This window comes from Pelobates fuscus, chromosome 8 (assembly GCF_036172605.1).
Source record: "Pelobates fuscus isolate aPelFus1 chromosome 8, aPelFus1.pri, whole genome shotgun sequence".
NCBI lineage: Eukaryota > Metazoa > Chordata > Amphibia > Anura > Pelobatidae > Pelobates > Pelobates fuscus.
In genome coordinates this window covers 117,221,088-117,244,044 of record NC_086324.1, presented here as the reverse complement: position 1 = coordinate 117,244,044, position 22,957 = coordinate 117,221,088, and the positions used below count along the sequence as shown (strand labels likewise).

The 22,957-nt window shown below is 40.6% G+C and overlaps 1 protein-coding gene across 1 annotated transcript in view; it reads right to left on the bottom strand.

Moving 5' to 3' along the window:
* Positions 1–22,957, bottom strand: part of RBFOX1 (RNA binding fox-1 homolog 1) — a 1,085,723-nt gene that overhangs the window by 757,307 nt on the left and 305,459 nt on the right. The gene's annotated exons all lie outside the window — the stretch shown is intronic.

The following is a 22,957-nucleotide window of genomic DNA, read 5'->3' as shown; positions in this document are numbered from 1 at the left end:
CCTCCTCTTACAAAGTTGGACACATGATCTGGTCAACCAATCAAACCAAAAATATTTCAAATCACATGCAGCCTAGATAACATTTACCTTGAAAAAACACATGAAACAAAAAAGTTGTCAAAAGCATGCTTTTGAAATCTGAAAAGCGAATCCACCGTACACATATTGCCCTATTTTTCAGCGATTACAAGCATGAAAAATCATATATTTTAAACTTTGATGCTGCAAAACAGTTTCTTGTATAATGAGTTGGAATGCACAAGAATAGTCACAGATTGAGCAATTGCTTAATATGCAATTTTTACCTCTCGCTGAAATGAAGATTTGAAAAATGTAATTAGCCTGTATGTTGTCATTGCTCATTGTTATTTTATTGTTTACTGTTCTATCAACATTAAACTGCCATCAGGGCTGTTAGATAGGTTGCAGATGCAGTTCTCTCCCACCTGCTTTCTAGGTCACACTTTAACAGTTGCAGCACTTGTATATAAAGACAAATGTGATTGTGATCAAGTGTTACGTGGTTCTCATTGTTGATGCTTCTCAGCTACAGAATTGCTTACATTAAATATACACACTCACCCCACTCTGATGTTTGCCTCTTGCAAGGTTGGATTGTCACAATAAGACAGTGTTAGTGGCTACTAGGTAGCTCCATACAGAAAAATGAAGAAAAGCATTAAAAAAAAAAACATCAGTGGTATGCGCAATAGAAAGTAAGAGGGATGGGAAATTAATAATCCAACAGGCAGGTTCTCTCAGTGTTATTAATCATGCTGCTTCTCACAAGCTAGAGAGAAGCTGAGATTTGCACATGAGTAGGGGAGGGGAGCAAACCTCATTGGCCAAATGTGCTCATTCCTATACATCACAGCCAATCCTTCTTTTTTTGCCGTAAGGTGCAAATACTGTATATCCGTGAAGCTGTTATAAAACCCTGGAAGATGAAAAAAAAATGTGTTCCCAGGTTAGGCAATGCTTTTATCCAGTTAATGCACTATAAAGTTTATTTGAACTGATTCTTCATTTGATACCCCTGTGACAGGGTCAGTGAACGGCAAGCAATTCCATCCCAAATCATACTATAATCGAATTGTTGCCTATTTCCCAAACCTATAATGAAAAAGGCAACCGGAATAATGCAGGTAATGTTACCAGCCTCCCATTGCTGTCGTACATTATTACTGCCGATTGCTTGCCTCCATTTCCCCTGTACTCTAACAATGAATATATTTCACAGCTCACTTGCTTTAACCGTGTGGGTGGCAAGGAATAGACACCTACATGATATGAAAGAAAATCTAAAACAATAGGGTTTTGTCTGTGAAAGGAACCTAACAGACTGCTGATAGTAAAGACAGTTTTGTCTGTGTGATATCTGAAGAAGGGGGAGGAGGGAATGGGTGCTTGGACAGTAAATCTAAAATAGGAATCTGAATTAAAACAGGGTAAAATTTTGATTGCCTGTCTATATGCACTATTAGATTCACATTCTGTTGTAAGTTATTTCCTACAGATAATGAAAACAGTCTAACCTATTACATTTAAATTGAATTGCTCATGCATTAAAAAATACAAAGATTTTTTTTTTTTTTTAATAAACTTTAATATGTCCTTAATAAAAACATGGTTCAGTTCTCTGTCACTGAAAAGGTTATTTGAATATTAATAAAAGATTGCAAAGGAAAATGTAAAAAATATATACCGTTATTTGAAATTAAACACAATAAACTATCAATATAAATGAAAATAATCGTTATGCAATCTTTGTAGACAAATGTATTTTCTTTGATTAGTTTGTTTAGCTTAACACAATGACAAATTAATTTCTATGAAATAATCTCATGATTACACCCACATATGTTATAAACAAAAGCCTTCATTCTACTTTTATATAAATGCTAAAATTATTGTAAATGTGAAAAAAATACATTGACATGACAGTATTGTCTTGTCTATGTTATTTATTGCTTGTTGCTTTTTTATTTAATGATGCACTATAATTTCTAAATCCCCATAAAGTATGCAAGTGATACATTGAATATATTAGTAATTTTAAATCAATGACCTGAATCAAAGATATAACTGGAATTGATCATTTAACCCCTTAACGAAGTTTAATGAATCTCCACCTGTCTTTGCTTATGTATTATGCCAGTTTTGCAGCTGGAACACTTTGATAAGTAATCCTCTTCTCCCCATGTACAAAGCACTGCAAGGCTGAATCAGCATGACCCTGTATGGAGAACAAGATATACTATATCCTTTCCAATCAAGCAGAAAGGATATGTGCTCCCTTTGACTGTTGTCAACTATCACGAAACTCAGTAGGATGAGAAGAGTAATTGTTAAAAAGGATTGCAGCAACAGCAAAATTGCGTTTTTCTGAAGTGATGGATTAAGATTTTTACGATGATAATGACAAAAAATGGTAATGATAAAAATTTACGTATCTTAATCATTTAAATATTTTTCCACAGGGATAAGTGCATGTTAAGTTTACAATAATTATATTAATATTTTACAATGTTGTCTGAAACGTAACAATATTGCACTGTCGTTTCCATTGTTCTACTATTCTTTACATTTCAATGCATTTTCTCTTTCATAGAAGCTGTTAGCACGCACATTTAATTTTTTTTTTTAATATTTTTGAAATAAATATGTTTTATATATTTGTAGATGTATTCATTCATGTTTTTCAGATATATTAGGAAGCTCTGAAAATTTAGAGATAATATCCTGCAATGCTTCAAACATGTTCAGAAAAAAATTGTACAAAGGATAAATAATACATAGATGCAAAACTTGGAAAAAAAACAGTAGAATTTGTAGAGAATGGGAGAACAACTATTCTAGATAATACTAGCAGGCTGACAAAAAGTCATGATTACACAGTGCAAGTTATGCCTGTCTAGAGTACTAGTAGAGAAATAAGGTTTTCCACAAGGTGAGGACTAGCAGGAGAGGAGAAGGAAAAAAATTATCTAATGTCATTATGTATTTCAGTACAACATACAATTAAACTAAGCCCATATATACATATTTTTGGTAGTAAAGGGATTCAAAAAAGGACTCCACTATTCAATATACACAGGTGTTCACCACATACAATATAAAAAAGAAAGCAAAAAGATGGCATATGGATCAAGTCAACTTTATCAGATTAAGTACGCAGTGTACTTTTGTATTTTATAGGCAAACAAAATTGGTACGGATATTTCTGCCACATCTGATTTTTGCTTGGTATAATCATAGAACGCATAGTCAATGCTTGTAAAACCCACCATAGATTAAACTGATTTATCAACCTAATGGGTAATAGTATCGGCTCTAGAGCAAGTACAATGCCTTTGAAGCTAATATATGAAGTTGTTTCTGCATCTAAGAAATAGAGGCTTGTTTTTTTTCAGTAAACATAAGGGTAATGAATATGAGTGGAAGATGAAAAATGGAGAGTAAGAAACAAGGATACCGGGAGAGGCTTGACATGACACCAAGAAGCATAGTTCAGAGCCTGGGTACATTGGGAGGTCTTGTGCATTCTTACTCATAAGGACCACTGAGTCTAAAATGCATCAGGATTTATCTGCCACCCTCCTCCACACCCTGCCTCCCCGTAGTGCCGTTCTTCATGCCGATGGAATTCATACTACTAAAGATGCATTGATTTATGTAGGACCATGGTGGTATTGTGGTAACTGAACTAGTATTTTCTTTCTCTAGAGAACTTTCTCTTTTGCCTGGCCAGCAGCAAAAATGTGGTGAGTACCTTGTTTTTATCTTGTATTTGAGATATATTCTGATATTTTTCTCTAAATGTAATGCCCCCGATTCCGATCTATGTCCACTTGTCTTCATACTAAACTGTCTTCTTAGAACTTAATATGTTAAAGATAAGACTTATCTATCCACTTAATTCCGTCATAATACCTCCATCTAGTGTAACGAGGAAAAGATCCTTTATGTAATCTGTGGCAATGGTATATTGTGTATAAGTACCTATTCTTCTTATTATTATTAGCATTTATATAGTGTCAACATATTCTGCAGCGTTTTACAATAAAATACTGGCAATATAAAACAAGTATTGGAATACAAAATAATGATGACAGAAACAAGAGGTGAAGAGGGCTTTTCAAATGAGGAATTATTTTTCTTCACTGTCAATATTAATGAACCATCAAAACATTTCAAATCTTCTGTCACAACACTGAAATGTTCTGCAAATGTATCACTCCCTCTAAAATTCAACTGCATACTCTAATTCTTTTCAGTAACGACTTTGACACTTCCTGTTTATTGTTTTGCCTGATTTCCATGTCTATTCTCCAATTCATTCTCAAACTATTCATTATAATAACTTTAATTCATCTATGGCATCACTTACTTAGACAATTATAAACACTATTATGGCTTTCTACATGGAAAGTCACTAAATTTGCCACAGCTCTACAGTTACATTTCTCTATGATAGCCCACTATGCAATGTACCTGTGTAAATCCAATCTAAATGAATTTACCAAGAATTATTACTTTATCGTTTACTCCCCCTGACCATGACAGAAGTCTCTAATGTCAATGCCACTTAAAGACACAATACCCTGTGTTAGCAATCTAAATTAATTAACCTTGTTATATTTATTACACTATGATTTAGTCATACGCTTAACTTCTTTCTTCTTCAAGGAGCAAATGTGTACAATGCATCACCATTCAGATTGTTCTAATGAATAAATATGGTCTGTATCCTATTTTTATTATAATTTCTAAACTCTCTATCTATTTGAAGAACCAGAAAATTGCACACATTATGGATATGTGTTTATATAGAGATAGCGAAAGAGAGAGAGCACCAGGTGGATTTCCTGAGACGCTGACTTGGACCCGCCCATTTTTAGCAGCCTCACCCATTTTTCTTGTGAGTAGCAAGATTTGGAGAGAGAAAGTAAAGGAGAGGAAGCAGAACAACACTATGGAAGGATTGAGAGTGTTTACTCCAGCCAAAGACACCTTAATTTATCACCTCCAGCCAGACAGCCACACAATAGGGGTGGGCATACTTGACTATCTGGGGTGGGGTAGGGGAGATGCAGGGTGTTGTATAATATGGGAGTGGAACTATAAACAGTGGATGTAGAATTATCATCTGCCAAAGTTTTGTTGGTTTATTTGAAGCTTCTGAGTCTTCCTTATCCCAATGCAGGTAAGGTATATATCAATTTATATTAATCACTGGGTGGAGGCAATGTTTAATATTGTTAAGTTCCAATCTCCCTACACCTTTTCCAGCAAATGCAAGTGGTCCCTGAGTTCCTGCCCAACTGCTACTGCCCAACATGGAGCAACAAAGGGATATATATATATATTCCAGGATATATATATATAGGGATTCCAGGTGGGACATCTGAGATTTCTGCCCAGAAGAGTGCAGTTCTAGAAACAGCTAAGATACTGTGCAGAGCCCTCAGACTCCCAGACCTCCCAGGACCCGAGAATGAGGAATAAACATACCACCCAGGAGGAGTGAGTATTTAAAAAAAAAAAATATATATATATATATATATATATACAATAAAAAAACAACATATATATATTTCCTAGCCATATCCATGGCAGCACAACGATGGGTAGCTCATCCCTATCCCTAATTAGACAGGAACCTAATTAAAACGGAAGGTATAAGTAACCCCTGCTATATCCCTGAAGAAGTCCTTTATTTACCACGGACGAAACGCGTTGGATATTGAACTTTTCGGACTGTTTCTTGCTTTTATTTGTTTTCTTATCATTTATTGTTCCTATACTCTGCTGCTCCTATTGGATCTGTGTCCGGTATTTCTACTCTGCCTTCCAGTTCCACTGAGAGTGGAGACATGCTTACCACTACTTTATGTTTGTAAGTGTAACCATTAAATTCCCCTTTGATATTTTTATACATACTTCACCATGTATGGCTCTTTTTTCCCATTTCTTTGAAGACACTTTTATATTTGGATCTACTATCAAGTCCAATACTACATATACCCCAGGGGGGTGAGAGGCCTGATTTACACTTCTGTTTGTGAGTGCATTACTTACTCCATATCTTATTAATATATCTTTACTGTGTTACGCTATGATATACACTTTTTATCATTTCAGATTTTATTATATTCTTATATAGAATATTCCAATTTTGGATATATTCCTCAGGTTGTATTTCAATTCTATGTGAAGGTGGTTTACACTTTGTTGCTACTTGTTTTCTACTTTTGGTGATAGTGAGGTTCACCTGGAACCATTTTCAACTTAGCAGATCTATTGCTTGTGGTTAGTGGGTATACTACTGTTTTGTCACTTTAACCCCTGCTATCCCTCTCACCTCTCTCTCCTGTCCTATCCCTAGGACAGACTTAGTCATTTCAGGACTAAAAACTTTTCCTTTATGGCTTACCTGAGGATTGGTTCCTCTGGCCCCTTGGGAGTTCAGCCTCTCTCCCTTGGGAAGTCTCCAATACACGGCCCTGTGCAAAATGACCCTCTGAAGAAACCCCTTGAGTGACTGGGGGTTCTAACTGTGACCCGAAGGGTAGGTAGCAAGATCATGCCATCATCATAATTTCTGCAGTGACCCAAGGGGTAGCAGGCTGGGCATGCACATACAGAGCATATGGATGTGCTTGCTGTGACCCTAGGGGTAGCAAGATTATGCCATCATTCTTTTTCCTGCATGACCTGATGACATGCACAAACAGAGCATATGGATTTACTTGCTGTGACCCTAGGGGTAGCAAGATTATGCCATCATCCTATTTTCTGCATGACCCGATGGGGTAGCAGGCTAAACATGCACATGCAGAGCATATAGATTGCACGGATTAATATGAAAGTGACTAGCATTCCATCACTGAAAGGGTTAAAATATACAACTCTGCAATATTGTACTTTCCCATGGATTTACTTGCTGTGACCCTAGGGGTTGCAAGATTATACCATCAGCCTATTTCCTGAGGTAATCAAGGGGTAACAGGCTGTGCACATTCAGAGCATATATGCGCATATAACCCCTTCTACCCTTCATCAATTTCATCTGAACGGTAAGAGATTCCTGCTAATTTTAATTTGAATCAAACTTAATCCTAGGCTTCTGTTATGCCTTTTAATATAGCAACTGGATCCACGTAATACTAGGCCTCTGTTATGCCTTTTAATGCCTTTTATTACTAGGCTTCTGTGTCTTTGAATTTAGCCGCTGGATCCACATATTCCTAGGCCTCTGTAGCAGCTGGATTTTCTTATTCCTGGGCCTATATGGCTTTTAATACAGCCACTGGTTTCACTTTTTCCAAGGCCTTGTGCCTTTTAATAAAGCCATTGGATTCTCTTATTCCTAGCTCTCTGTTAGGTCTCAGTATAATTGCTGGATTTACCAAAGTCTGGTGAGATAGCTTAGTGGGCTAATGCATCATCATAAACTGGTCACAGGTTCGATTCCCAACTGTGGTAAATTAAATAGGAATGCTGTATTTGAGTAACCAGAGAATATCTGACTATATCTTTCTTGGTTAACCCCTTAAGGACGGAGCCAAATGTACACGTTGTAAACAAAACCTGGCATTTGCGCTATATGTCTGTCCAACCGTAATTCACCTCTTTCATATTAAATGCACCCACACTTATTATATATCATTTTATTCAGGGGAAACAGGGATTTAATTTAATATAAAATATTTAGCTATGAAACATAATTTAATATGAAAAAAATGTGAGAAAATAAGAATTTGTTTAATTCGTTTTAGTTCTACATGACATTTTAACTGCCATTGTCATAATACTGTTTGCTTTTACTGCAATAAAATACACATATTTGTATTCAGCAAAGTCTCACGTGTAAAACAGTACCCCCTATGTACAGGTGTTATGGTGTTTTGGGAAGTTACAGGGTCAAATATAGCACGTTACATTTGAAATTGAAATTCGCCAGATTGGTTACGTTGCCTTTGAGACTGTATAGTAGCCCAGGAATAACATTTACACCCATAATGGCATATCATTTGCAATAGTAGACAACCCAAGGTATTGCAAATGGGGTATGTCCAGTCTTTTTTAGTAGCCATTTGGTCACAAACACTGGCCAAAGTTAGCTTTAGTATTTGTTTGTGTGAAAAATGCAAAAAACGTCAATTTTGGCCAGTGTTTGTGACTAAGTGGCTACTAAAAAAGACTGGACATACCACATTTGCAATACCTTGGGTTGTCTACTATTGCACATGGTATACCATCATAGGGGTAATTTTCATTCTTGGGCTATCATAGGGTGTCAAAGGCAACGTAACCAATCTGGCGAATTTTAATGTGAAAAAAATGAAACACAAGCCTTATATTTGACGCTGTAACTTTTACAAAAACACCATAAAACCTGTACATGAGGGGTACTGTTGTACTCAGGAGACATCACTGAACACACAAATTTGTGTTCAAAACAGTAAAAAGTATCACAGCAATAATATCGTCCGTGTAAGTGCTGTTTGTGCCTGAAAAATGCAAAAAAACTCACTTTTACTGGTGATATCATCGTTGTAATACATTGTACTGTTTTGAAACACTAATATTTGTGTTCAGCGAAGTCTCCCAAGTAAAACAGTACCCACCATGTACAGGTTTAATGGTGTCTTGGAAAGTTATAGGGTTAAATATAGTGCTAGCAAATGAAATTCCCTATACTTTCGGCATGGGTTGTGAGCCATGTCACGCTAATTGTAATTAATTAAGACACCTAATTATGTAAAAATATTACATAAATATATATGTAGAATTAATATATGTATGTATATATATATATATATATATATATATATATACGTATGTGTATATATATATATATATATATAATTTTTAAAAAATATTTTTATTTATATATAGGTATATATATATAGTGATATATACGTATATATTTATGTATATCGATATATATATATATTATTTCGTTTTACGTGTATTTTGGTATAAATATATATATATATATATATATATTAATATCACAATACAGTTAGAACGATATAACACATCTATATCTTTTTTAATTATTTATTTTTAATTATTTTTTATTTTATTTTTTAACGTATTTACATATTTTTTATATTATATATAAATATATGTAAAACAATAATTATATATATATTTAATCAGTATCAGTCTACGTGTAATTTGATATTAATATATATATATATATATATATATATATAATTATATATAAATAGTAAAATACACCTAGACAGTGTATGTGTGTGTGTATATATACTTAGATCATATATATATATATATATATATATATATATATATATATATATATATATATGATCTAAGTATATTATTTATTTTTTTACACTTATTTAATTTTATTTTATTTTATTTCCAGCCAGCAGGGGGACTACCTGTCATTACAGGCAGTCCCCCTGCAGGCAATGCAGCAGGCAGCTAACCCGGCCATGTGATTGGGAGGTCCTCGCAAGGACCTCACTCTCACATGGCCAGGGGAAGGGCTGCAGGAGGACGGATGTGCCGCGGGGGGCTCCCTGGGAGTCCCCCCAACCGCGATCGCCGACATGGGATCGCCGGCGACCGGGTAAGTGAAAAACATTTGAGTAGATCAATCTGGTAATGTTGAAATAGTGGGCAATCAGTTTTTAATTCTCAATGTCCTTATGAGGTGTGTGTGTTTTCACTTTGCATTCATAATTTGGAAATCTTGTGTATTTCTTTCCCTCCCTTGGTTATTGCTTGGGTTTTACCCAATGTTGTGCTGCCATGGATATGGCCAGGAAAAAGGAAAATATATTCCTACTTACCGTAATTTTCTTTTCCTGGTCATAGGCCATGGCAGCACAAACATCCCGCCTGGGAAATTGTGGAAACAAGAGACTGAGGGTGGGAGGAGTAGGAGGGGTTACTTATACCTTCTGTTTTATTTAGGTTCCTGTCTAATTAGGGATAGGGAGGGGCTACCCATTGTTGTGCTGCCTATGTATATATATATATATATATATATATATATATAAATAAATAGAAAAGAGGTAGCTAGCACTCACAGTCTTGTAGTAAAAAAATAGAAATCTTTATTGGGACTTATTCCATAAAATCGATGTTTCACCATAGAGTGCTAGCCCCCTCGTTTCTATTTTTGTATTTTTTTGGCCGTGGCTATTTAAGCACCCAGCATATATACTATTTAATTTTTTTTTTTTTTTAATAATGACATCAGAAATAGCTGACATTCATAACTGTAATTCCCCTATTTTTCTCAAGCAACATTGGGATATGTACATATTAACCGTTACATTACAGCAAAACACGATACTATGCAACACATTAACTCCTACATTATACTTACATACCACACTATAATTTACTATAAACCTCTTTACTTGTTTATCACTAAACATTTACCCCTCCAGTACTCTAATACTAACCATTAACCACTGCAGGGGCACTTTAAAGGGACACTATAGGCACCAAAACACCTTTAGCTTAATAAAGCAGTTTTGGTGGATGTATCATGCCCCTTCAGTCTCACTGATCAATTATCTGCCATTTAGGAATTAAATCATTTTGTTTATGCAGCTCTAGCAACACCTCCCTGCATGTGATTTACACAGACTTCTTAAACACGTCCTTTAACACCTTAAGGACACATGACATGTGTGACATGTCATGATTCCCTTTTATTCCAGAAGTTCGGTCCTTAAGGGGTTAAAGAGAGATCTAATGTTTAAACTTCCTGCACATTATGTTTAGTTTCGAATTTATATCTTGCTCTCTTAATAGTTTTGTCAAGCCAGAGGGAGCCTCCTGTATTTGATTAAAGTTTACAGAGCAGGAGGGAAACAAACGTATAAAATAAGTTAACATCTGATTGAAAATGAAACAGTTTTGTTAATGCAGGTTGTGTGAGTCACAACCTGAGAGGAATTGCTAGGATTGCTTAAACAGAAACAAAAGTGAATTAATTCCTAAATGTCAGAGAATTCATCTGTGACGCTGCAAGGGCATGATCTATACCAGGAATGCCCAAAAAGGTAGATCCCCAGATGTTTTAAAACTACAACTTCCATGATGCTTTGTCATTCTAAAAGCATTCTAAAGACATGCAAAACATCGTAGAAGTTGTAGTTTTAAAACATCTGGGGATCTACTATTTGGGCACCCTTAATCTATATTCTAAAGTTGTTTCATTAAGCCAAGGATGTATTGATAGCTATAGTATCCCTTTAACTCAACACATATATGTAATGTTTGTGTTCAGTTGTGTAATGTAATACACATTTTACCTATTTACTGTGTATGCTTAAATCTAATGTGCACCTTTTTTCGAAAATAAAGTTTCCAAATTTTGGCGCATTGCATTTGGGGCAACATTCAAAATTTTCCAGCATATTCAAACAGGTGAATTCACACAGGCAAATTTTGTTCCTGAAAGAGGGCTTAAGAAAGAATAGACTTAATATGTAACACCAAGATTTAAATACCCTCACTGTTACTATGGTATATGGCAATAAACATTTTCATTGTAGCACAATGTTGTATAGTAGTATCTTGTATGTATAATGTATAAATGAGCATTACATTTGCCAGCAAAAAGTTTTTTCAGCTTCCAGGTTTCAAAAAAATGAGGTGCGCATTAGATTCTAGTAAATACGGTGTGTATATAAACACCGTATTTAAACATATATACATATATACATTTATATAGCGTACACACACACACATCTATCTATCTACACAAGTGATGTCCTGGACGGTTCGCCAGGCGAATAGTTCCCGGCGAACATCGCTTGTTCGCGTTCGCCACAGATGGCGAACATATGCGATGTTCGGTCCGCCACCTATTCGTCATCATTGAGGAAACTTTGACCCTGTACCTCACAGTCAGCAGACACATTCCAGCCAATCAGCAGCAGACCCTCCCTCCCAGACCATCCCACCTCCTGGACAGCATCCATTTTACATTCATTGTGAAGCTGCATTCTTAGTGAGAGTAGGGACAGTGTAGCTGCTGCTGATTTGATAGGGAAATTGATAGCTAGGTAGTATTCAGTGTCCACTACAGTCCTGAAGGACTCATCTGATCTCTGCTGTAAGGACAGCACCCCAAAAAGTCCTTTCTAGGGCTAGAACATCAGTCTACTTTTTTTTTTCTGTGTAATGTAATAGCAGTTGCCTGCCTGCCAGCCTGTGTGTCAGGCTCACAGCGTATACTGTGCCCACTTGCCCAGTGCCACCACTCATATCTGGTGTCACAATAGCTTGCATTTAAAAAAAAAAAAACTTTTTTGACTGTAATATGATAGCAGTCAGTTTCCTTCACAGGTGTGCGTTTCAGGGCGTGCCAGGGCACAGTGTCACACCAGTGTAACTCATATCTGGTGTAACAGTAGTGTACATTTAAAAAAAAAAAAAAGTGTGTGTGTCAGGCCTACAGCGTCTACTCTGCCAACTTCTGCCAGTGCACAGTGCCACTCATATCTGTCACAGTAGCATGCACGCATAGTACCACTAATCGAAAAAAAAATGACAGGCAGAGGCAGGCCACCCCGCAGGGGCCGTCGTGGTCGTGGTGCTGTGATTCCCTTTGGCCCTAGAATAATGCCCAGTGTTCAGAGGACACATACCCTGAACTGGAAAACCTTGACGCACCATCCTCCTCCAGCTTAGCTTCGGGCACCTCTCAAGTTACCACTCGCCCGCCTGCCGCCACCACCAACACTAGCACCACAGCCACTTCACTTGGTATGTCAGAGGAGTTATTTACACATCAGTTGGTAGAAATGAGTGATACGCAAGCATTATTGCCAGAGGATGTAGATAACAGGGATATGTCTCAGTCAGGCAGCATTACACACATGGACGTACGGTGTGATGATGATGATGTTCTACCCGCTGCTGCTTCCTTTGCTGAGTTGTCAGATACAAGTGAAGTGGTTGATAATGACGATGCGTCCGTGGATATCACGTGGGTGCCCGCTAGAACAGAAGAAGAACAGGGATAAAGTTCAGATGGGGAGACAGAGAGAAGGAGGAGGAGACGAGTTGGAAGCAGGTGGAGGTTGTCGCAAGGAGCTAGTGGCACAGTCAGACAGCATGCATCGGCACCCGGGGTCAGCCAGACAGCACGCCAATCAACGCATGCTGTTGCCACCACCAGAATGCCGTCATTGCAGAGCTCAGCAGTGTGGCATTTTTTTTGTGTGTCTGCCTCTGACAACAGTGATGCCATTTGCAACCTGTGCCAAAAGAAACTGAGTCGTGAGAAGTCCAACACCCACCTAGGTACTGTCAGGATCGGGTCAGGGATCCAACACGCAGAGTACAAAGAGTAGCAGATACGTATACCGGTCCTTAGAATGGCCGGACTTAACGTATAACTACGATAGAATGGTCAGAGACAAGCCGAGGTCGAGGGAACGAGAAGACAGGTAAGCGAGAGACAAGCCGGGTCAAGGATAACAGAAAGACAGGAGAGTAAATACCAAAGCCGGGTCGGAACCAAAAGACAAGAGAATAACAAAGCACTGTGTGACTAGGCGGACTAGAACCACGACAGGGCAATGAGTGAATGAGAGAGCCACTGTTAAGTATCCTGGCTAGGGAGAGAAGACACGCCTCCGGCGAGTCCTGATTCGTCTCCCGAGATTTGAGTGACAGAACGTTCCGGGTTGGCGTCATGACGTCTACCTCCGGTCCTCCTGTTATAAAAGGAAGTGACTCCCTCGCGGCCGGCGTTAGCAAGACCGAGTGAACCGCGAGGGGCCGAGGAGACATGCCGTCCGGACGGATAAACTTCTAAGTCTCTACCTCTCTCAGAGGTAGAGGCTTCAGGTACCCTGACAGTACCCCCCCTCTCAGATACGCCCACCGGGCGGAAGGAGCCGGGGCGAGATGGAAAGCGGGAGTGAAATGCCCTGCGAAGGCGAGGAGCATGAACATCCTCTTGTGGTACCCAACTCCTCTCCTCAGGACCATATCCCTTCCAGTCAACTAAATATTGTACTCTCCCCCGGGAGACACGAGAATCAATAATGGAGTTAACCTCATACTCCTCCTGACCCTCCACCTGAACAGGGCGCGGAGGGGCGATTGTGGAGGAGAATCTGTTACAGATTAGAGGTTTCAGCAATGACACGTGAAAGGAGTTCGGGATGCGTAAAGTAGCTGGGAGAGCTAGACGATACGCCACTGGGTTAATTCGAGTCAAGATCCTGTAAGGACCAATATAACGAGGAGCGAATTTCATGGAAGGAACTTTAAGACGAATATTCCTAGTACTCAACCAAACTCTATCGCCTGGCACAAAATTCGGAGCCGCCCTTCTACGTTTGTCAGCATGTTTCTTAACCAGTACAGAATTGTGTAGAAGAATCTGTCGAGTCTGATCCCACAACTTCCTCAAATTGGCCACATGGACATCAACCGACGGCACTCCTTGGGAAGGAGAAACCGAGGGAAGAATAGATGGATGAAAGCCATAGTTCATGAAGAAGGGGCTTGAATGCGTAGAGTCACAAACGAGATTGTTGTGCGCAAACTCCGCCCAAGGAATCAAACCGACCCAATCGTCCTGGTGTTCGGAAACAAAACAACGTAAGTATTGCTCAATCTTCTGGTTGGTTCGTTCGGCAGCTCCGTTAGACTGAGGATGATAGGCGGACGAAAAATTCAATTTGATGCCTAATTGAGAACAAAACGACCTCCAGAAACGTGAAACAAATTGGGAGCCTCTATCAGAAGTGATCTCCGAGGGAATCCCATGCAAGCGAAAAATCTCTTTAGCAAAGATTTCCGCCAATTCAGGAGACGTCGGGAGTTTAGGCAACGGTACGAAATGTGCCATCTTGGTAAACCTATCGACTACGGTGAGGATAACAGTGTGCTTTTTAGAAACAGGCAAATCCACAATAAAGTCCATTGCCACACAGGACCAAGGTTTGCCAGGAATTTCCAGAGGCTGCAGAAGGCCACAAGGAAGCGAATGCGGTAGTTTAGTTTTAGTACAGACCACACAAACTCCGATAAAATCCTTAATATCCTTCCGTAACGAAGGCCACCAGAAATCCTTGGAGATCAAAGAATACGTCTTGCGAACACCCGGATGACCAGCCACTTTACTCTCGTGAAGACACTGTAATAGCTCCAATTGGAGTTCAGGAGGAACGAAAAGTCTGGAAGCCGGAGTCAGTCTAGGTGCCAGATGTTGCAAGCTCCTTATCTGATCCAGTAGCGGAGAATGGACTTTGAGAGTAGTGTTAGCGATAATGTTACACTTGGGTACTATAGAGGACAAAACCGGCTCAGATACGGCAGCAGGTTCATATTGGCGAGATAAGGCGTCGGCTTTAGAATTCTTAGAACCTGGCCTATATGTGAGTACGTAGTTGAAGTGAGTGAGAAATATGGACCAACGAACCTGTCTAGATGATAGTCGTTTAGCCTCCCCAATATAGGATAAGTTTTTATGATCCGTCAAAATAGTAACAGGGTGCAAAGTACCCTCCAATAAATGTCTCCACTCCTTCAAGGCCATTATAACCGCTAGTAGTTCCCTGTCACCAATGTCATATCTGCTTTCAGTACCTGACAATTTTTTGGAAAAGTATCCACAAGGATGTAATGGTTTATCTACACCCAACCTTTGGGACAGAACAGCACCTATACCTGTCTCAGAAGCGTCAACTTCGAGTAGGAAAGGTAGTGTAGTATCAGGGTGAACTAAAATTGGTGCGGAAGCAAACAGCTCCTTGAGTGTCTTAAAAGCCAGAAGTGCTTCAGTAGACCAATTCTTAGTCTCAGCCCCTTGTTTGGTCATATTGGTGATGGGAGCAATGATAGAGGAGTATCCCTTAATGAAACGTCTGTAGTAATTGGAGAAACCAATAAATCTCTGGATAGCCTTGAGACCCTTAGGTAAAGGCCAATCTAATATGGATTGGAGCTTCTCCGGGTCCATTTCAAACCCTTCCCCAGAAATCACATAACCAAGAAAGGTAGTTTGGGATTGGTCAAAGCTGCATTTCTCTAGTTTGCAGTATAAGCCATGCTGAAGGAGTTTGTGTAAAACCCTTCTGACTTGTCCGTGGTGAGTCTCAATATCCCTGGAATGTATAAGTATATCATCAAGGTATACAATCACACAGTCATCTTGAAACTCCCTAAGAACCTCATTAATAAGGTCCTGAAATACCGCCGGGGCATTGCAGAGACCAAAAGGCATTACAGTATACTCATAGTGCCCATATCGAGTATTGAATGCAGTTTTCCACTCGTCACCGTCGTGAATTCTCACCAAATTATAAGCACCTCTAAGGTCTAACTTAGTGAAAATTTTAGAACTTTTTAATCGATCAAAAAGCTCGGTGATCAAGGGAATCGGATATACATTTCTGATGGTTATCTTGTTAAGACCTCGGTAGTCAATGCAGGGTCTTAAAGAACCATCCTTCTTTTTAACAAAAAAAAATCCAGCACCAGCAGGAGAGGAGGATCTTCTAATGAACCCCTTGTCTAGGTTTTCACGAATATACTCCTCTAGAACTAAGTTTTCATTCGTAGACAAAGGGTATACATGACCCCTGGGGGGCATGGTACCAGAAAGTAAATTAATTTTGCAATCAAAAGGCCTATGTGGTGGTAAGGTATCAGCCTTTCCTTTGTCAAATACTGCCTTTAAATCTTGATACAAGGACGGTATCTGTACTTTGGTAGAGTCGGTAGCGTTATTAAGTGAGTTGACACTACAAAGAGGTGACACTTTCTTTAAACAATTCTCTTGACAATCCTGACCCCACGAAACTATTTCCCCTGATCTCCAATCTATAACGGGGTTATGTCTCTTAAGCCAGGAGTATCCCAGGACTATGGGAACAGAAGGAGATGAAATGAGTAGTAGAGATATTTCCTCCTTGTGTAGAATACCAGTAGTTAAGTAAAGAGGTGTGGTCTCCCGGAAAATCACAGGCTCAATTAAAGGTCTACCATCAATGGCTTCAACAGCCAAGGGTGCCTTCCTTAACTGGGATGGGATAGTGTGTTTGGTGAGAAACTTTTGGTCGATAAAACTCTCAGCAGCGCCGGAGTCTATCAATGCCATAGTGTCTAAAGTTCCCTTCTCCCAAGTTAAAGAGACCGGTAATAGGAGTCTATGTTCTTTGTAGTTATGAGTAGAGGACAAAATCGAAACACCCAAGGTCTGTCCTCTAGAGAAACTTAGGTGCGAGCGTTTCCCGGACGACTGGGACAGCTCAAACGTACATGACCTCTGGCACCACAATACATACACAGTCCCTCCCTTCTCCTGTACTGTCTCTCCTCCTCTGAGAGACGAGTAAGGCCTAACTGCATAGGTTCTGAAACCTGTGGATTTTTGGTTTCAGAAATTTGAAATGATGGTGCTAGTCTAAAGGAAGATTTACCGGTTCTATCTCGAGTATTCTGTCTCTCCCTTAGACGTTCGTCAATACGAGAGATAAAGGAAATTAAGTCCTCCAGGTTCTCGGGAAGCTCTCTTGTCGCTACCTCATCAAGTATTACATCAGATAATCCATTTAAGAATACGTCTATATAGGCCTGTTCATTCCATTTTACCTCTGCCGCCAAAGACCTGAACTCTAGTGCGTAATCCACAAGTGTTTGGTTGTCTTGTCTAAGGCGCAACAGTAATCTGGCTGCATTGACCCTCCTGCCAGGGGGATCAAAAGTTCTTTTAAAAGCAGCTACAAAGGCATTATAGTTATAGACTAATGGATTATCATTCTCCCACAACGGATTAGCCCATCTCAGAGCTTTCTCAATGAGTAAGGTAATAATAAATCCCACTTTTGCCCTATCAGTAGGGTATGAACGAGGCTGTAGTTTGAAATGAATACTAATCTGGTTCAAAAAGCCACGACACCTCTCAGGAGAACCAGCATAACGTACAGGTGGGGTAACTCGGGAAGAAGCACCTACAGTAGCTACCTCTAGCCCTGAACCCACAGAAGAAGCAGACATATTACGCATCTCCTCAGGTGGATTAATAGGACGAGACAGCAGCGCCTGTAGTGCTAGAGCCATCTGATCCATCCTATGATCCATGGCGTCAAACCTAGGATCAGGAGAACCAAGCTGACAATTTGTACCTGCAGGATCCATGGCCCTGTCGTAATGTCAGGATCGGGTCAGGGATCCAACACGCAGAGTACAAAGAGTAGCAGATACGTATACCGGTCCTTAGAATGGCCGGACTTAACGTATAACTACGATAGAATGGTCAGAGACAAGCCGAGGTCGAGGGAACGAGAAGACAGGTAAGCGAGAGACAAGCCGGGTCAAGGATAACAGAAAGACAGGAGAGTAAATACCAAAGCCGGGTCGGAACCAAAAGACAAGAGAATAACAAAGCACTGTGTGACTAGGCGGACTAGAACCACGACAGGGCAATGAGTGAATGAGAGAGCCACTGTTAAGTATCCTGGCTAGGGAGAGAAGACACGCCTCCGGCGAGTCCTGATTCGTCTCCCGAGATTTGAGTGACAGAACGTTCCGGGTTGGCGTCATGACGTCTACCTCCGGTCCTCCTGTTATAAAAGGAAGTGACTCCCTCGCGGCCGGCGTTAGCAAGACCAAGTGAACCGCGAGGGGCCGAGGAGACATGCCGTCCGGACGGATAAACTTCTAAGTCTCTACCTCTCTCAGAGGTAGAGGCTTCAGGTACCCTGACAGGTACAACTGCTTTGCGAAGGCACATAATCGCACATCACAAATGCCTATGGGATCAACACATGAGTACAAGCAGCATACAAACTCAAAGCCGCCATCCTCCACCTGGTCCAGCATCTTCAGCCACGTCAACCACTGCTGTCCTCCTTGCCCCCTCTCAACCATCCGCCATTCCGTCTCTCGCCTTGAGCAGTTCCTGCTCATCTGCCCACAGTCAGGTGTCTGTCAAGGACATGTTTGAGCGTAAGAAGCCAATGTCACAAAGTCACCCCCTTGCCCGGCGTATGACAGCTGGCTTGACTGAACTCTTAGCCCACCAGCTTTTACCATACAAGCTGGTGGAGTCTGAGGCGTTCAAAAACTTTGTAGCTATTGGGACACCGCAGTGGAAGGTACCCGGACGAGATTTCTTTTCACAAAAGGCAATCCCCAACCTGTACTCGATTGTGCAAAAGGAAGTAATGGCATGTCTGGCACACAGTAGTTGGGGCAAGGGTCCATCTGACCACTGATACCTGGTCTGCAAAGCATTGTCAGGGCAGGGATATCACCTACACTGCACATTGGGTAAACCTGGTGACGGCTGCCAAGCATGGAATGCGTGGCTCTGCAGAGGAGTTGGTGACACTGCCACGACTTGCAGGCAGGCCTGCTGCCACCTCCTCTACTCCTCCTACTCCATCCTCTTCCATAACCTCCTCGGCTGAGTCCTCTTCTGCTGCTGCATCTTGCTCCACATCAACGGCACCCCCCCAGCTCCCCAGGTACTATTCCACATCCCGGATACGGCAGTGTCACGCCATCTTGGGGTTGACTTGCCTGAAAGCAGAGAGTCACACCGGACCAGCACTCCTGTCCGCCATGAACGCACAGGTGGATCAGTGGCTGACTCCGCACCAACTGGAGATCGGCAAAGTGGTTTGTGACAACGGAAGAAATTTGTTGGCGGCATTGAATTTGGGCAAGTTGACACATGTGCCGTGCATGGCACATGTGTGTAATCTGATCATAAACGCTTTGTGCTTAAGTACCCAGGCTTACAGGACGTCCTGAAGCAGGCCAGGAAGGTGTGTGGCCATTTCAGGCGTTCCTACACGGCCATGGCGCACTTTTCTGATATCCAGCATCGAAACAACATGCCAGTGAGGCGCTTGATTTGCGACAGCCCGACACATTGGAATTCAACACTCCTAATGTTCAACCGCCTGCTCCAACAAGAAAAAGCCGTTAACGAGTATTTGTATGACCAGGGTGCTAGAACAGCCTCTCTGGAGCTGGGAATTTTTTTGCCACATTACTGGACGCTCATGCGCAATGCCTGTAGGCTCATCCGTCCTTTTGAGGAGGTGACAAACCTAGTCAGTCGCACCGAAGGCACCATCAGCAACATCATACCATTTGCTTTCTTCCTGGAGCGTGCCCTGCGAAGAGTGCTGGATCAGGCCGTAGATGAGCGTGAAGAGGAAGAGTTGTGGTCACCATCACCACCAGAAACAGCCTTATCAGCATTGCTTGCTGGACCTGCGGCAACACTGGAAGAGGATTGTGAGGAAGAGGAGTCAGAGGAGGAATGTGGCTTTGAGGAGGAGGAGGAAGACCAACCACAACAGGCATCCCAGAGTGCTCGTTGTCACCTATCTGGTACCCGTGGTGTTGTACGGGGCTGGGGGGAAGAACATACCTTCAGTGAGATCACTGAGGACGAGGAACGGTACATGAGTAGCTCTGCATCCAACCTTGTGCAAATGGGGTCTTTCATGCTGTCATGCCTTTTGAGGGACCCTCGTATAAAAATGCTGAAGGAGAACCACCTGTACTGGGTGTCCACGCTACTAGACCCCCGGTATAAGCAGAAAGTGCCTGAAATGTTACCGAATTACGGCAAGTCGGAAAGGATGCAGCAGTTCCAAAATCAATTAAAAAGTATGCTTTACACAGCGTATAAGGGTGATGTCACAGCACAACGGGAATCTAACATTGGAAGAGGTGAAAGTAATCCTCCTCCTCCCACGACCACGCCGGCAAGGACAGGACGCTTTACAGACGTGTTGTTGATGGAGGACATGCAGAGCTTTTTAAGTCCTACGCATTGCCACAGCCCTTCGGGGTCTACCCTCAGAGAACGACTCGACCGACAGGTAGCAGACTACCTTGCCTTAACTGCAGATATCGACACTCTGAGAAGCGATGAACCCCTAGACTACTGGGTGTGCAGGCTTGACCTGTGGCCTGAGCTATCCCAATTTACAATAGAACTTCTGGCCTGCCCCACTTCAAGTGTCCTGTCAGAAAGGACCTTTAGTGCAGCAGGAGGTATTGTCACTGAGAAGAGAAGTCGCCTAGGTGAAAAAAGTCTAGATTACCTCACCTTTATTAAGATGAATGAGGGATGGATCCCGAAGGAACTGACAGTGGGTGATACATTCGACTAATAAAGGCCTGATGAGGGGGACGTAACAGGGTGTCGCGGCTGCCGGCCCGCCGCGTGATATTTAAATCCCTAGCTCACCCCAGTACCTTGCCCTGTTGTGGTTTCCTGTTCCTGGTTTCCTGAGAGTGCTTTATCATTGTGAATCTGATTTCCTGGTATCCTGATCTTGGCTTTTCCCTGGTTATTCTGAATTCTGGTTTCCCTGACTTGGCTTGTGTAAACGGTATTGTGTATTTTCTGGCTTCCTTGACCTCGGCTTTCCCTTTGACCATTCTCTGTCTCTAGCGTATTAGTCTGGCCATTCTAAGGTCCGATTTGCGCTCTGTCCTTTTATTTTCCTTTTCTTGCCTATGTATATGTTTATGGACTGTTTGCGGTTGTTTGCGGTGCGTTAAATGGGGAGTTTGGTCTGTCACTGTGAAGTGGGCGTAACCCTTACACTACCTGATCGATACAACATCATATCTGATGTTTTAAAGCACGTTATTCCAAACAATTTAGGAATGTTAGGTGATTTATGCCCTTTATGGATTAAAACCAGACTCTGCATCAACTATGTAATTTTCCATGGGAGTTTTGCCATGGATCCCCCTCCGGCATGTCACAGTCCAGGTGTTAGTCCCCTTGAAACAACTTTTCCATCACTATTGTGGCCAGAAAGAGTCCCTGTGGGTTTTAAAATTTGCCTGCCCATTGAAGTCTATGTCGGTTCGCCTGGTTCGCCCGTTCGCAAACATTTGCGGAAGTTCGCATTCGCCGTTCGCGAACTGAAAATGTTATGTTCGCGACATCACTAATCTACACATGTGCAAATAGACAGACAGAATTGAAGTAAAATTAACATCAAGCATTCTTAAATTAAGATGAAACATTTGAAAGCATAGACATGGAACAAAATTGGAAATTGGTTGACCTGAACACCAGAAATATGGAGAACACATTTTATAGAGAAAAGTGATCAATATAAAAAAGTACACAGGATATAATTGAAGTTACACATTTTTTTCTAACTTCTGCACTACTTTCAGTTATTACTATTTATCAAAGATCAGATATCATAAAACCTGGCTAGATGAAAAATATTTTACTACGTCTACAAAAATAGTGGAATAACACTAAATAAAAGAGAAGAAAAAAAGGATAAAATTATAAATAATTCAATATTCCTGAGGAAAGCTCTCACAGAAGAGGCTTGAGACGATTCAAAAATCAGACATAAGGCTGACAAGAAGAATATCGATTTAGACAATTCTATCATTATTATTCTAGCCTGAGTCCTTCAGGAAAGCTGCCCCTTTGGCCTTGTTTTTATTGCAGAATCTACAAACCTTCCTCTCACACCTGATTCCTTTGAACTTCTAGTCATTTCTAGCATTCAAACTAAACTATGTATAAAATGATAAACAGAAATTGTCCCATTTTTGTAGGTCTCATCCTTTGTACATAATACTGTAACTAAAACTACAATTCCAAAAAAAGAACATGCTTTATCTGCCAAGACTATTATTAGGAATAAGGAATTATTCATTTTTGAAAGGAACATAAAGGAGCAAATATAGGGAATATTTCAATGAACTAATGATGAATATTCAAAGTGATGTATCATTCCATCTTTAGCCATTGTTATGAATGTTCCTGTGTCTGTCCGTACATGGGTGTTACTGGAATAATTGCTTCATAGTAAAGATGGGCTAGGCAGAAATCAGATGCATTGAGTCAGATTTATTAATACATAAAACACAACATTTTGGCTCAAAAAGGGCCTTTTTTAACTGAGCAAATTTGTTGCATTTTATG